Source organism: Macrobrachium rosenbergii, chromosome 31 (assembly GCF_040412425.1).
Source record: "Macrobrachium rosenbergii isolate ZJJX-2024 chromosome 31, ASM4041242v1, whole genome shotgun sequence".
Taxonomy (NCBI): domain Eukaryota; kingdom Metazoa; phylum Arthropoda; class Malacostraca; order Decapoda; family Palaemonidae; genus Macrobrachium; species Macrobrachium rosenbergii.
In genome coordinates, this window is record NC_089771.1 from 13,950,736 (window position 1) to 13,968,048 (window position 17,313).

A 17,313-nucleotide genomic window follows, 5' to 3' on the forward strand; every position below is an offset into this window, starting at 1 on the left:
AGAGAGAGAGAGAGTGAAGAGAGAAAGAGAGTTATATATATGAAATGATAACATTATCAAACTGATAGGCTGATGCTTTAAGAACAAAAGAATAATTTATGAGTCAAAAAATTATCCCCATATATTGACTTTTTCATTTATATTATATGAGTCTCATTAAACCTCTAATTTTTCATGATCTTCTTTTTGCCTATTCAGTCTCATTAAAACTTGTTATTTTTATTCTGAAACCAGACAGGCAAGTTGTGTCTCACTGTGTAGAGAGAAATTTTAAAGAAAGAGGGTAATATCATTAAATAATTATTGCTGGTTTTTCTGATCCAGGCTTGTGGGTGTTAGACAATGGAATTGTGCGTGAGTTTAAATGCAAATAATAGATTCGAAACAAGCCTGATCTTGAGTAGAATGAAGAAACACATTTATTGACGACTTTTCTTTTCTTTTCTTTTTAAAGTAAAAATTCCATTTTTGTATTATTCCTTTTGAAGGACGTGACTAAGGCTTGAAGAAGACAAGTCTCGATCAGCTGCCCTGCCTGACATCGCTTAAACTTCCAATAAACGAATTGCGACTTACGTCCCCAAGAAAGGAATGTTTGAGTTCCCCGTACCTGATGACGTCGAAGGGCGCCTATCAAATGGTCTGAATGAGGGTCGGCAGTGAGGCTGCTCTTGCTGTTTAAAGTTGCCAAGTGCCACCATGAGGGCAACTGAATTAATTGGGCGATATTATTTTATGGATGCTTACATCTCCGACATTAAGTATATAGTCATTGATGGGTGCTGAAATATGTAATGTTGAAATAGACGTTACCGGGTCAATATAGTGTGACTGAACACTAATTCTTACAAAAAACTGAGGTTTTGCATTGATATTATCAGTCTCTCTTAATATTTACTGGGGAGGGCATCATCCAATCACGAAATCCCGGTATTGCCACGAGGGGTTAGGTTTGTTCATATTTTGTGATGCCGCTGACTCTTGGGCGGTTCAGATCCCGATAAGGACCCTCAAAACAGCCGATGTTTCAAGCACGGCAGCTCATCAATTCGGAAATTAATTACCTATTCAATTAATTTCTTTATTTCAAACCTATTTAAGAATGTTTTGTAACTATTTAACACTTTTTTACAGTTGAATGGACAAATTTACAAAGACGGACATGTCGGTAAATAAATGGTGGCTTACAGACAGCTGTAAACAGGGCAATGCACGCGCTGATTCATGACTAATGCAGCGTAGTTAATGAACGGTCTACCACCAATAATGGGGGACAGGGCCCGAGATGAAACGGCAGGAAAGTTTATTTGTAAAGCTGTTTCAATTTGCATAAAATAAAATGCAAACGTAATTTTTCATTAAAAAAATGAAAATCGAGTTTTATGAATAAATTGAAACATTTTTCTTATATTGATAGAATCAGTCAGTTATTTTTAGCAATAAACAGAGCATGTATTAACATCCGTCGGAGCAAGAAGGCCTTATCTGTATAAACCAGCAAATTATAACATTATCTTTGAACCTTACTGATGACTGATGAAAACTTTACAGAACAAAAGAATTATTTGCGAGTACAATATAGATCAGTCTTGATGACTTTTTCATTTGATACACAATGTGACATTCTAAATACCAGTCTCATTAAACTTTCTAGTCCTTTTTTCGTATGATTTCCTTTTGTCAAGAAAAACGGGAAGTCACTAAAGAAACAAGCTTGTTATTTTATTCTTGAAACAGGCATTATCCGCGCTGAATTCGACTTTATGAGAGAAATAAATTTCCTTAAAAATGTGTAAATAGAGGGTAATATCTTATTAAATAATCAATTGTATGGAATTTTTTCTGCATTCAGAGATTATTATTATTATTATTATTATTATTATTATTATTATTATTATTATTATTTTAAATTATTATTATCTAGTCTGCCTGTAAATAACAGAGATAAGGAAATCAATTTGCATAAAATAAAAAATACACAATAACATAGAACAGAATTAAATTATTTATTGACAACAGCAAACAATAAACACATGTATTAACATCCTCCAAGAAAGAATGTTATTATTTACTACACCTGATGACGTCATCAGCAACAGTATAAATGGGAATGCTACTTACCTATCAATAAAGTTCCAAGTGTCACTATGTACAAATACACTTTATATCTCGAAACTATGACTTTAGGAGTGTCTGCCCTCAAAGGGCTTTCAAATATATAGAATCATTGGAAGTTTGATGAAATGTGTTGCTTGAATTCCATACATAGTATTTTCCGCATTTCTCAAACCATGTAGTTCTAATTAACCTTTTCGTCATTTTCCCAACACTACCTTCCTACATTGTAGCCAACTGAGTGAACACTAATTCTTACAGAAGGTTGGTTTGCACCGATAATTATAATTTCAAAATAACATGTACTACCGATGTAAGGGCATTACAGAAAGAACATGAGATTTTACAGCTTTAATTTCCTGATCAAAATTATTAGATTTTTTGTTGTTACTCCAAAATCCTTGGATAAAAACACGCCCATTACACCATTAACATCTAAAGCTGGCAACTCTCCCAAGAAGGAAAAGGACGAATAATTAGCATTTAAGAACATCTCTTTATTTCGCATACATCTGTAAGTCTTTTGAAGATATAACAAGACTTAATGAAATGTGTATAAAAAGGATGGAGGGCTATATATACATAAATACTGTTAAGTTTGAGTACTAGTAACATATGGCAGCAATTCAAAAGTGAACATGTGACGTCATCAACAGCAGGAAGAAGGAACTGTCGAGAGTTCCTCTATGGTTGCGAGTTGCTGTTTGAGTCCCCACCCCCAACAAAATACATTTTAACATTTTTCATCTTTCTGATTAAAAAGCTCTTGTAATCAATGATTTAATGTATTAATATAAAATACAAACCGTATATTCACTGCATCCCTTTCCGGAAGTAATTTAAGGGCAGGTGAGTGAATACATGCAAGTGAATACATGCAAGAGAGAATAAAGAGAGAAAAACTACAGAAGTTCGTCTCCTGTTTCTTTCATATTAAGTATAACACATAAACGGGTTTAACACCTTAATTCACTTTATATCTTATTAAATCAAAAGATACAGGTCGCAATATCCTTCATTGCGATTTCAGTCCATGATCTGTACATACAGAAATAATACTTGACACTACGTAAAGCATTTACAATATGAACACTGTAAACAGCAGAAAAACCTTTCGTTACAAAAAAAACGAGTCGAGTGTAAAAAAATTTTTAATAAATGAAAAAGTAAACACAGTTTGTAAGTCCTGAGATTTCCTTTGTTCACTCTCTTGGAGAAGAAGCACAGTTACCGTTATAAATGAGAGGACGTGACACTAGATCGAGGAGGCCAAATGGAACCCGGGCCATCTGAAATGACTCCCGCGCCATCTATTGAGAGAACCTTAATGTACACGGGCTTTACAATGACTCCACGCGCCGTAAAGGAGTTAACGAGGATATATAGGACAAGAATGGCGTGTTTTTTCGGGGTGTGGGGATGGATAGGCCACTGGAAGGGAAAGAATTATTATTATACATTTTTCTTCTTTTAAGCTTTTTAAATTATCGTTGACGTAGTAATTGAAGAGATAAGTATATCTTAGTTTAACCAGACCACTGAGCTGGTTAACAGCTCTCCTAGAGAGGGCTGGCCCGAAGGATGAGATTTATTTTACGTGGCTAGAACCAGCTGGTTACTAGCAACGGGACCTACACCTTATTGTGGAATCCGAACCACATTATGACGAGAAATGAATTTCTATCGCCAGAAATAAATTCCTCTAATTCTTTAATGGCTGGTCGGAGAGTCGAACGCTGGGCCAACACCGTGCTAGACGAGAGCTCTACCCAGCCCTCCAATGAAGTAACTGAAGAGATGTGGAGTTAAGCAGGCGAGGTAAATGGATCTCTGGTCGTCCCATGAAAGAGCATCAGTTCAAAGTAGCTTACTGTGACAACTCGCACCTGAAAAGTAAAAAAATTAATAATAAATAATAGATAATAAAAAGTAGCATATTTCCCCACAGAAAGGAATAACAAATGGGAAAGTTTAGGTCACAAAAGCTGGGAAAAAGATTTGTTGTTTTATGTCAATCGTCACTATTCTTTGTAACAAATCATGACACTATCTCGTCAGGAACAACAAAAACACAAAATATGTCATGAAATCATTATTTTTTGCAATCCCATGATTTGAGTTCCAAGCTCTGATAAATCACATTAGTATCTTTATTATGTAGAAAAAATAATATTTTGCATAATAAACCTCTCCTTTAGGATTAATTGATTGTTTTTCTAGAAAAATTGCTTAGCTGATTGTAATAAATTATGCTGAAATTTTGGGACTGCTAATCAGCTTTGTCAGTCCAAACCTTATTGGCCTTTCAGCTTTAAAAGCAGGAAAACATTGTCTAATTTACATATGACTGCCATAAATTACAAGACATCACAAAAAAAAAAATCAAGCGTGATTAAACATTAAAAGCACATATTCCCAATATCAAAATAGTTTCAGGTATCCCTTGCTCATTTGCTAAATGTTCATATATAAACAGATATTTTTCGAGGAAGAAAGCTTAAAATATTCGTGGAGCCACACATATCTCCCAGGAAAATGTGTTACACAATAAACTAGCTTCAGGTTGCCCCCAAGAAAGATTTTTCGGAATCTTAAAATGCTGAAGTATTTTTGGCTAAAAATGGTCCCATTTTCATTGGTTTGTTGATATACCGTTTCAAAGCTTCTGAAGGCTGGAATATATCTGAATTTACATTTATTCACCAACTGGTTTCATTACAAAACAAAAATTAATCACAGTTTATTACTTCATTACATTTTCATTCTTATTCACTTCGATTCCTTTTCCTTGTCTTCTTAATTACAGAATATCAGGTTGATTCCTCTCTCTTTCTAGCCTGTTGTTTGACGTTGCTATAGCAACATGTTGTCGCTTTCTAAATCTGGTACTGTCATTTGTCACACTGCAAGTTTCTTTGAATAAGGTGTCTGCTTTCAGTCGTGAGCTGTGATTACAAGTTGAGAAATGCAGTGCCGGAGATTTGGGGGTCTTGAAAATGTAAAAAAAAAAAAAAAAAAAAAAAAAAAAGTGGTATCAGATCCAATTATACTGTTAACAATTAGATACCTTCTGGGGGTATCAACTCGAATGCAAATCAAAACAAGTAAAAATGAGCAGAAGTTTCTTGGTGTCCAATCGAGTTTTCTGTACAGCGTATAATGTATGAAACTCTCGATGTGCTGCAGTATGAAACTTTTAGCCACGACTTGGCAGCGCTCAGTTGTTCCCAGATGCGGTCAAGTGAAGATGAATCGGGACTAGCGGTGCCAGACGCACGATCCATGACTAACCTTAACCTTAAATAAAATAAAAACTACTGGGGCTAGAAGGCTGCAATCTGGTATGTTTGATGGTTAGAGGGTGGATGATCAACATACCAATTTGCAGCCATCTAACCTCAGTAGTTTTAAGATCTGAGGCGGACAGAAAAAGTGCCGACGGACAGACAGCTATTTTAACAGCTGTCATTTACAGGAAAACTAAAATGAAGAGGCAGCCATAAGGAACAAACAAGGTACTTCCCTGTGCGCAAGGTTCTTTGACTCAGTGACAAAAAAATTAAACCCTTATTATATCAGAAACTGAATCATCTTTCGTTGAAAGTATTTTGACAGGTCGATATAGCAATAATTGCTACTTCCTTTCCTGAAGTAAAATTATCTGGACTTATGTAGCACAGATTTATGTCGTCATCCGTTCTCCAGGAAGAAGGTGGACAAGTTAATGAATAGAAAGAATTGCTGACATATTGCGATTAATGTCTCTCTCTCTCTCTCTCTCTCTCTCTCTCTCTCTCTCTCTCTCTCTCTGTCACATTACCGGACGGCATTGGTTGAAGACGTGACAGCTATTTCGCCGCATCGCTGATTATCTGTTACATAAAATTATTCCATTTATCCAATCAGGCCCCCGTCTCTCTCTCTCTCTCTCTCTCTCTCTCTCTCTCTCTCTCTTAAGGTTTATTTGGGATAACATGTTAGATTTGAAATGAGAACACAATAGCCTAACTGTCTTCTTACTGGCTGTATGTTTGTCTCTCTGTGCAATTTTTCAATAAAAATATAAAAGCAGAGCTTATATTTACATATGTATACAGTATTAGTAAATATACCTAAAATGTTATATGTGTACAGGTAATTCGATTTTGGAACCCAATTCTTATATAATTTTTTTTTAGTGAACTGCTTATCTATTTATTGCGTAAAGATAAAAACAAATCGTTTAAGAACTGATAAATACTCAGAAAAATTTTATGTCAAAACTACACATCTGAAATCCTGGGAAAAAATATAGGATTATATATATGTGTATTAACGAGACAAAAACAAAATAATCCTTGTTCAGACAGAAATCTTGACATAAGCATAAAATCCCAAAGTCAAAGAGGTGTCACTTCTACAAGATAAAATAGAACATCAATGTCAGATTGAGCTAAAACATTGGAGTAAAAGCCACATTTCCTTGTTATGCAACAATTGTGATAGAAGCACTTGAACTAAAAAAAAAAAACAAATACTGGGAGAAAAGAATAATCTTTTATTCAGGGATAATTCCAAAATCAAATATGTTTGAATATGTTGAAATGGCATCAGGAATTAGGTTATGAAAAATATTGCAAATCCGCATTGTCTGATTCAAAATAAGACAAAGGGAAGAAAAATAGGCATTGCTTCATGTATTACTCTATTCTATCATGCTTAATCATTTTCCTCATAAAAAAATTACTTATTCAGGATATAGATACACAAAATTTACAAAATTCAAAAATCGTGCCGTGGAATTATGAGTTAAACTGAAATTAAACGTAAAAGATACAAGGCCAAATTTAGTCCCATTCCACTTTTCCTCTTATCAGAAAAAACTGACAAACGCCTATACATAACATTACATAACATCTCCATATCTCTAAATCAGCATCTTTACCAACGTCGACAGAAATTCCCTGTAATATCGTAAAGGCCAGCTGAGTCTGACATACATAAATGATTGTCATTCCTCAGCGCATAAAAAAAAATTCAATTTTAAGCTGCTATATATTCGCTTGCGGTTAGTAATATATTATCAAATAATTCAGGAGAGGCTATTTTCATAAGGGAATCTATTTTTTCCATATATATTGAAATGCGGAATCAAGATTTGTTGGGGATCATATTTTGAGGCATCTGTGTGAGTATTTGCCAGTTTTCAAAGCCCTTGGCTTTTTTTAGGATACGCCGCATCTGTTTTGTTTATATAGGTGTTTTTAATTTTTTCTCTTCCATGAATAATAATCAACCTCTTTTCCTCTTTCCACTTCTTGGCTGTCGTGCTGATGAAGCTTATTACGAAAATCCCTTTTCTTTCTTTTTTTGAAGAAAACTCATTATCATCTGAGGGTATGCAAATCCTTTTCGAAGTCTAATACTTGCATTTCACATTCAGGCTTGCAAAGAAACGCTACATACGACAATTGTATCAGATCTGCACATTCAAAGATTAAAGTTGGAACGACTTAGTATTCTGAACAAAATCTCTTGTCGAGGAACAATACAGCTCGCACTAACATAATACGAGCATTAAGCACACGACCCAGCATTCAACGCACCACTGATCATATCTCGTGGCGGACGAATGGACTGGGAGAGGTCTCCCCACCGCCCCCCAGCCTCCATCTCCTATGCAAACTACTCAGACTTCCTTCACAGCCTCAGTCATGCTTCTCAGAACTAATTATTGCGTCGACGCTACGTGAAATGGCCAGTTTCTGGCTCACACAGACAAATGGCATTGCAGGAAGCCATCAAAATGGCTCTCATTGTGCGGAGTCAAAGCCTCCATTCGTACCAGTTGAATCTGCGAGGGCTGCTTTAAATGGACGGCACTGTTAATGGGTGTTCACAATGTCAGTTACTTGTACGTTCTTTCATATGTTGTAGGAATTTGATAACCTCATGTTCAAATTTCTAAAATTCGATCATTGATAAGGTTTTAAATATCGGCCCAGTAATTCGGTTTCAATCATTTCACTCCAAATTCTTCTTAATTTCGTGTTGTTAGATTCACAGTAACTCAGTCAACAAACAATCTGTCTACCGAGGCGTAGTGTGAAAGTTCTCGGGTCCTGCTTGAAAACTGCAAAGAAGGATAAATTGGGCTTTCAGTTCACGACGGTGACAGATGGAGCTAAATGGGTTCCCCTCGGAGAACTCTGGGAGTTGCTGTTAAATGGTGTTGTGATCGTTGGCCCTGGTCCACTTTTTCTATGATGGCGGGAGGCAGGGGAAGGGAAGGGACAGATGATTTAGTTGAGAGAAATTTCAGAACCAGCAAGTAAAAGAAAACAGACGATAGGAAGCCATATAAAACATGATTAACCTGATCGTCATTTAATATCTGATAAGTAGAGCCTCAGTGATTCATTTGGAAATGGATTATCAATATTACTACTATATATAATTCTCATCCGTTCGTGTAAATACTCATGAAAAGATCAGGAATGTCAGTCATTCCCAGTGAAAAAGTGATGCTGTGTTTAGACTGAGGTTCGAAATGTTAGTTAAATTATTAGACTGGTTATGTATTACCCTTAAAATTATTACGAGGATGTTTGGTTTGCGTATGTTCATATATATATATATATATATATATATATATATATATATATATATATATATATATATATATATATATATATATATATATATAATCAGAAAGCTACAAACGTCCTTTAATATCAATTCACTCTACCTCGGAAATAATATATTTTCATATATGTTTTGAAGGGAATTTTTAGTTGATAATAAGTCCCACCGTCCATTAAGAATTGACCAGCGACGGACGAGGAATCAGGACTACAATGACACACTAACCAGTCACCTACAAAGGGAGGTATAAGTGAATAACATCTCCCATCATCTCACCCGTCGAACTCAGGTGTTTTGCGTTTGGAGACGATATCCGCCCACCTCTGCCATGTTGACCGTGTAGTGCGTTTTGTCGCACGTAGCCATATTATGACTATTATCACATCACCGTGATTCATATACAATCAGAAAGCTACAAACGTCCTTTAATATCAATTTACTCTACCTCCGGAAATAATATATTTTCATATATGTTACGAAGGGAATTTTTAGTTGATAATAAGTCCACCGTCCCGTGGGGTCGAACCAGCGACGGACGAGGAATCAGGACTACAGTGACACACTAACCAGTCGGCCACAAGGGAGGTATAAGTGAATAACATCTCCCATCATCTCACCCGTCGAACTCAGGTGTTTTGCGTTTGGAGACGATATCCACCCACCTCTGCCATGTTGACCGTGTGTGTCGTTTATGCATACGTAGCCATAATATGACTATTTATCACATCACCGTGATTCATATACAATCAAGCTACAAACGTCCTTTAATATCAATTCACTCTACCTCGGAAATAATATATTTTCCTATATGTTACCGAAGGGAATTTTCAGTTGATAATAAGTCCACCGTCCGTGAGGTCGAACCAGCCTTGTGGCCGACTGGTTAGTGTGTCACTGTGATCCTGATTCCTCGTCCGTCGCTGTTTCGACCCACGGGGCCGGTGGACTTAATATCAACTAAAATTCCCCTTAAAGCTTTATATAATATATTATTTCAGTGCGTGATGTGATATTAAAACGTTGTCTTTCTGTTAGCATAGTCGGTGATGGCGTGATGTAATAAATCGTATCCTCTCTGCGTACATTCGACTAAGCGCTGCCGTCAGCTGCTGGCGAAAAGTGAGTATCGTCTCCAGCACTGAGTTCGACGGGGTGGTGATGAAGATGTTGTAACCCTCCCGCTGTGGCCCGACTTTGTGATTCGATCCTGATTTGCAATCCGTGCAACCGCCGAACATCGTGATATATGACTAAAAATATATCGAATAAATAATTTCGGTAAAGGTAATAAGACGTTTGTAGCTTTTTTCTGATAATATATGATTGACGGTGATGTGATAAATATTCATAATATGGCTCGATGCGACAAGCGCTACTGGTCAACATGGCAGAGGTGGGTGGATATCGTCTCCAAGCGCAAAACACCTGAGTTCGAAGCGGGTGAGATGATGGGAGATGTTATTCATATACCTCCAACCTTCGGCCGCTGGTTAAACAATGTCACTGTAAGTCTGATTCCTCGTCCGTCACTGGTTGGGCAACGGGATGATTTAATATCAACTACTTTAACATATATGAAAATATATTATTTGTAGGAAGTGAATTGGATATTAAAGGACGTTTTTTTTCTGATTATATATGAATCACGGTGATGTGATAAATAGTCATATATATATATATATATATATATATATATATATATATATATATATATATATATATATATATATATATATATATATATATATATATATATATATATATATATATATGTATATATTTTTTTATCACGTGAATTATATACAATCACGAAGCTACAAATGCTTGGCTTCATAAAATTCGCTATCTCAGGAATATCTCCGTGGAGAATTATCACCGAAGAATTTACATAAATTCCCCTTCGTGATGGCATCGGAATGTTCCCGAGTAATTAATTTGATATTAAGCGACATTTGTAACTAATGATTGTATATATATATATATATATATATATATATATATATATATATATATATATATATATATATATATATATATATATATATATATATATATATATATATATATATATATATATATATATATATATATATATCCTAGCAGCTATAATATATTGATTCTTCATGGAATTTTGAAAGCATAGGAACTAACTGAAGTGAAAATAATTTAATTCGTACGAAACATCGGCTTCAAAACTGAGGAGACCTTTCAGAGAAAGACCAAAAGAGCACAGTGCCAGTTCATCACCACCTCAGTGCCTCTCCTTCTTCGGAGAAACAACAGCAACATCACAAAGTGAGGCCAAGAAATCCTCGCAAAGTGGTGCCTCATCTTCTCCTAAGCGACTGGGAGTATATTAAAGCCTCTTTTTCCTTTTATTTCCCACGAGAATTTTTCTTGAGAAAGTGTATGAAACGAGGCGCGGAACTTTGAGTGAAGAAAACGTCATACTCTCAGGCATAAGAGGAAAACGAGACGTTTTCTTCGGGGGAAAAACGTTTACACCTGTGAGGTCATCTTTTCGGCATCAAAAGCCGACAGATTGAGGTAATGGAATACGTCAGACATAAAAGATTTTCTCCATTTAAACGGTGAACCTTGGCTTAACTGGGTACCTGATTCATATCATCTGACTCCTCTATAAATAAAGTTATACTCACAAATTCATTAACATATTTCTATATATTGCTGTACCACATGAGCTTAAAATTATTACTTCATAATCTGGATGAATAAACATGTTGTCAACATGCTTATTAATCCCTCTCATCAATCAAAGGAGGATGTTTAATGCATTAAAAATATTATTTCTCTGGTACCCATTAATACAGTATTAGATGACAACACAAACTTATAAGAGATTTTTCATAAACCACAGAAAACTCAGGCATAATTTGGCGAATAAGGAAACATTATGAAGAAATACGAAGAGGAAATTACTTGATATTACTTATTAAATGTGTTAGGCTTTTAAATCACGGAATCCCAATGGAATCTATACAAACTTAAGTTTCTGAAGTTAATATGAACTATAGATTAAACAAAGCCTTTGCTATAATATATATATATATATATATATATATATATATATATATATATATATATATATAACATATATATATATATATGTGTGTGTAATATATATATATATGTATATATATATACATACATATAATATATATGCTATATATATATATATATATATATATATATATATATATATATATATATATATATATATATATATATTATATATATATATATATATATATATATATATATATATATATAAAAGCAGAATGTTTGTATGTTTGTGCATTATAGAAATCTGAACTGCTGGACCGATCTAGACAAAATTTGGCATGTGTTCATCATTTGACCCAACTTAGATAATAGGGTAGGTTTCAAACCCGTACACCTGCCCCCTTCCCCATCCCCCAACTCCCATCCCCTTCCCTTTAGCGGGGTTGGTGCTGCCTGTAGACTTAGTAACTAATGTGGTAAGTAAACTGTACGGGCTTACCACACCTAATTTCACATACTCGAGACCATAGAAAAAGTATGTAAGAAGTAAGGGGCCAACTGAGGAAAACGAAAAAATTGAAGTCGGAGAAACAGTGGGGTTGCTCTCTTACTGAAGGGGAGAAGTATTTTGTGTGTACCTTCCGAAAAAAGCTAGAAAATGTAAGTGTGTAATGACTCTTGGCTCATGTCTGCCCCTTATATAAGCCAGCAGAAGTAGATTTTTATTCCTCTCTTTATATATATATATATTATATATATATATATATATGCTCTATATATATATATATATATATATATATATATATATATATATATATATATATACTATATATACATTATATATATATATATATATATATATATATATATATATATTAAATATATATATATATATATATATATATATATATATATATATATATATATATAGCTTGGGGCTCAAGAAAAATTTCCTACATCTCCTTTGAATTCTTTTGTCTTATAAAGTATATGTGCTGTCATTGAAAATACTTTTCTTTCCAGTGATTAATAATTCTGCCTTGAAGTCATTGTTTTAAATAACCATGTTAATCAAGACCACACCATACGTTAGGGTAGGTTTCAAACCCGTATATCCCCGTGACAGACAGCCAAACACAGACATTTGTCCCATTTATCCAGGCTACTGCCCCTTTTATCTACGTATTAACCATTCATCTTCCTCATTCGCGCATGCGTAGTAGCTGGTAGTTCAACCAACGTGCTAGATGTACGATGGCATTATTTCCTTTTTTTTATTCGTTCAAATGCGAATTTCCTCATTAAATCGTTCTACTCTTCTACGTTTTTACCTTTGGAATTCGTTATAGCGACTACTTCGTAACGTCATCATGACGTATTTCGTTATAAAGTCGGATTAAATGTTGCTTGGAATAATATATTACATGGTCACACAGTAATACTTGGATACAAGGGACAGACAGCACAGTAATACCTGATTAAAGGTGAAAGACAGCACAGTAAAACCTAGATAAAAGAGACAGTCGCCACAGTAATACCTGGATAAAAGGGACAGTCACCACAGTAATACCTGGATAAAGGGACAGTCTACAGTAATACCTGGATAAAAGGACAGTCACCACAGTAATACCTGGATAAAGGGACAGTCACCACAGTAACCGCAGGATGAAGGGAGTCTCATCACAGTAATACCTGGATAAAAAGGGACAGTCACCACAGTAATACCTGGATAAAAAGGACAGTCACCACAGTAATACCTAGATAAAAAGGATAGTCACCATAGTAATACCTGGATAAAGGGATGGTAACCACAGTAATACCTGGATAAAGGGATAGTCACCACAATGTGCCTGGATAAAGGACAGTCACCACAGTAATACCTGGATAAAGGACAGTCCACCACATTTATTACCTGGATAGAAAAGGGACAGTCACACAGTAATACCTGGATAAAAGGGACAGTCACCACAGTAATAACAGGATGAAAGGAAGTCTCATCACAGTAATACCTGGATAAAGGTTGAGTCACCACAATGGCCTGGATGAGGACAGTCTACAGTAATACACTAGATAGGGAAGTCACCATAGTAATGCCTGTTAAAAGGATCATACAGTAATACACCTGGATAAAGGGATAGTCACCACAGTAATGCCTGGATAAATAGGACAGTCTGCAGTAATACCTGGATAAGGGACAGTCACCACAGTAATACCTGGATAAAGGACAGTCACCACAGTAATGCCTGGATAAAGGACAGTCACCACAGTAATAACGGATGAGAAGTCTCATCACAGTAATACCTGGATAAAGGGACAGTCACAGTAACCACCTGGGATGGGGAATGGTCTACAGTAATACCTAGATAAAGGATGAGTCTACATAGTAATACCTGGATAAAAAGGATAGTCACAGTTAATACCTGGATAAAGGGGATAGTCACCACAGTAATACCTGGATAAAAAGGACAGTTGCAGTTGTACACTAGATAAAGAGACTGATGCCACAGTAATACCTGGATAAAAGGATAGTCACCACAGTAATGGCCTGGATAAAGGGATAGTCACCACAGTAATACCTGAGATAAAGGGATAGTCACCACAGAAATACGAGGATAAAGGGACAGTCACCACAGTAATACCTAGATAAAAGGGATAGTCACCATAGTAATACCTGGATAAAGGACAGTCCTGCAATACCTAGATAAAAGGGACAGTCACCACAATAATATAAATGAATAAAAGGGATAGTCTACAGTAATACCTAGATAAAGGGATAGTCACCACAGTAATGGCTGGATGAAAGGTAGTCACCACAGTAATACCTGGATAAAGGGATAGTCACCACAGTAATACCTAGATAAAGGGACAGTCACCACAGTAATAAATGGATAAAAGGGATAGTCACCACAGTAATACCTGGATCGGGATAGTCACCACAGTAATACCACGGGATAAAAAGGATAGTCACCCACAGTAATACCTGGATAAAAGGGATGGTCACCAATAATACCTGGATAAAGGGGCAGTCACCACAGTAATAACTGGATAAAAGGGAGTGTCACCACAGGAATAACATAGATAAAAGGATGTAGTCAACACAAGTAATACCTGATAAAGGGATAGTCACCACAGTAATACCTGGATAAAAGGGGATAGTCACCACAGGAATGCCTGGATAAAAGGACAGTCACCAAAGGAATGCCTGGATAAAGGACAGTCACCACAGTAATAACTGGATGAAAGGGATAGTCACCACAGAAAATACCTGGATAAAAAGGACAGTCACCACAGTAATACCTGGATAAAGGACAGTCACAACAGAATAGCTGGATAAAGGGACAGTCACCACAAGTAATACCTGGATAAAGGGACAGTCACCACAGTAATACCTGGATAAAAGGAAAGTCACACAGTAATACCAACTGGATGAAAGGAACAGTCACCACAGTAATACCTGGATAAAAGGGACAGTCAGCATAGTAATACCTGGATAAAAGGGACAGTCACCACAGTAATACCTGGATAAAAGGGACAGTCACCACAGTAGTATCTGGATGAAAGGGATAGTCACCACAGAAATACCTGGATAAAAGGGATAGTCACCACAGTAGTACCTGGATAAAAGGGATAGTCACCACAGTAATACCTAGATAAAAGGAATAGTCACCATAGTAATACCTGGATAAAAGGGACAGTCACTACAGTAATACCTAGATAAAAGGGATAGTCACCACAGTAATACCTGGATAAAAGGGACAGTCACCACAGTAATACCTGGATAAAAGGGACAGTCACCACAGTAATAACTGGATAAAAGGGACAGTCACTACAGTAATACCTAGATAAAAGGGATAGTCCTACAGTAATACCTGGATAGGGGACAGTTCTACAGTATGCCTGGATAAAGGACAGTCACCAGTAATAACTGGATAAAGGGGTATCCATGCAGTAATACCTGGATAAAAGGACAGTCAACATAGTAATACCTGGATAAAGGACAGTCACCACAGTAATACCTGGATAAAGGACAGTCACCACAGTAATGCCTGGATGAAAGGAATAGTCACCACAGAAATACCTGGATAAAGGGATAGTCACCACAGTAATACCTGGATGAAAGGGATAGTCACCACAGTGATACCTGGATAAAGGATAGTCACCACAGTAATACCTAGATAGGAATAGTCACCCATAGTAATACCTGGATAAAGGGACAGTCTAACAGTAATACCTAGATAAAGGGACAGTCACCACAGTAATACCTAGATAAAGGATAGTCACCACAATACCTGGATAAAAGGGATAGTCACCACAGTAATACCTGGATAAAAGGTACAGTCACCAGTAATACCTGAATAAAGGGACAGTCTTTGTAATACCTGAATAGGGGACAGTCACCACAGTAATAACTGGATGAGAAAGAAGTGTCATCACAGTAATACCTAGATAAAAGGGATAGTCTACAGTAGTACCTGGATAAAAGGGATAGTCACCACAGTAATACCTAGATAAAGGGATAGTCACCCACAGTAATACCTGGATAAACAGGATAGTCACCACAGCAATACCTGGATAAAGGGATAGTCACCACAGTAATACCTGGATAAAGGACAGTCACCACAGTAATACCTGGATAAAAGGACAGTCACCACAGTAATACCTGGATAAAGGGACAGTCACCACAGTAATACCTGGATAAAAGGGGACAGTCACCACAGTAATGCCCTGAATAAAAGGGACAGTCACCACAGTAATACCTGGATAAAAGGACAGTCCACAGAAACTAACTGGATGAAAAAGTGTCATCACAGTAATACCTGGATAAAAAGGACAGTCACCACAGTAATACCCATAGATAAAAGGACAGTCTACAATACCTGTGGATAAAAGGGACATTCTTGTGTAATACCTGGATAAGGGATAGTCTACAGTAATTCCTGGATAAAGGATAGTCATACGTATACCTGGATAAAAGGGATAGTCATACAGTAATACTTAGATAAAGGGATAGTCCACAGTAATGCTGGATAAGGACAATCACCACAGTAATACCTAGATAGGGGATAGTCACACAATACCTGGATACAAAAGGGACAGTCACCACAGTAATACCTAGATGAGGGATGATCACCCACAGTAATACACGGATAGGGATAGTCACCACAGTAATACCTGGATAAAAGGGACAGTCACCACAGTAATACCTGGATAAAAGGGACAGTCATACAGTAATACCTGGATAAAGGGACAGTCTACAGTAATATAGCAGATAAAGGGACAGTCAACACATTAATAACTGGATGAAAGAAGTGTCATCACAGTAATGCCTGGATAAAAGGGATGCTCACTCACAGTAACTGGATGAAGAGTGTCATCACAGTAATACCTGGATAAAAGGGACAGTCACCACAGTAATACCTGGATAAAGGGACAGTCACCACAGTAATACCTGCCTGGATAAAGGGTCAGTCACCACCAGTAATACCTGGATAAAGGACAGTCACCACAGTAATGCCTGGATAAAAGGGATAGTCACCACAGTAATACCTG

General features: G+C 36.2%; 1 protein-coding gene across 2 annotated transcripts in view; it reads right to left on the reverse strand.

Annotated features, from left to right (window-relative positions):
- Positions 1 to 2,597: 2,597 nt before the first annotated feature.
- Positions 2,598 to 17,313, reverse strand: part of LOC136855369 (uncharacterized) — a 128,441-nt gene continuing 113,725 nt past the window's right edge. For both annotated transcript variants that reach the window (XM_067132290.1, XM_067132289.1), the window contains exon 6: positions 2,598 to 4,001. The gene's annotated coding sequence lies outside the window, so the exon portion shown is untranslated. The remainder of the gene's footprint in view (positions 4,002 to 17,313) is intronic.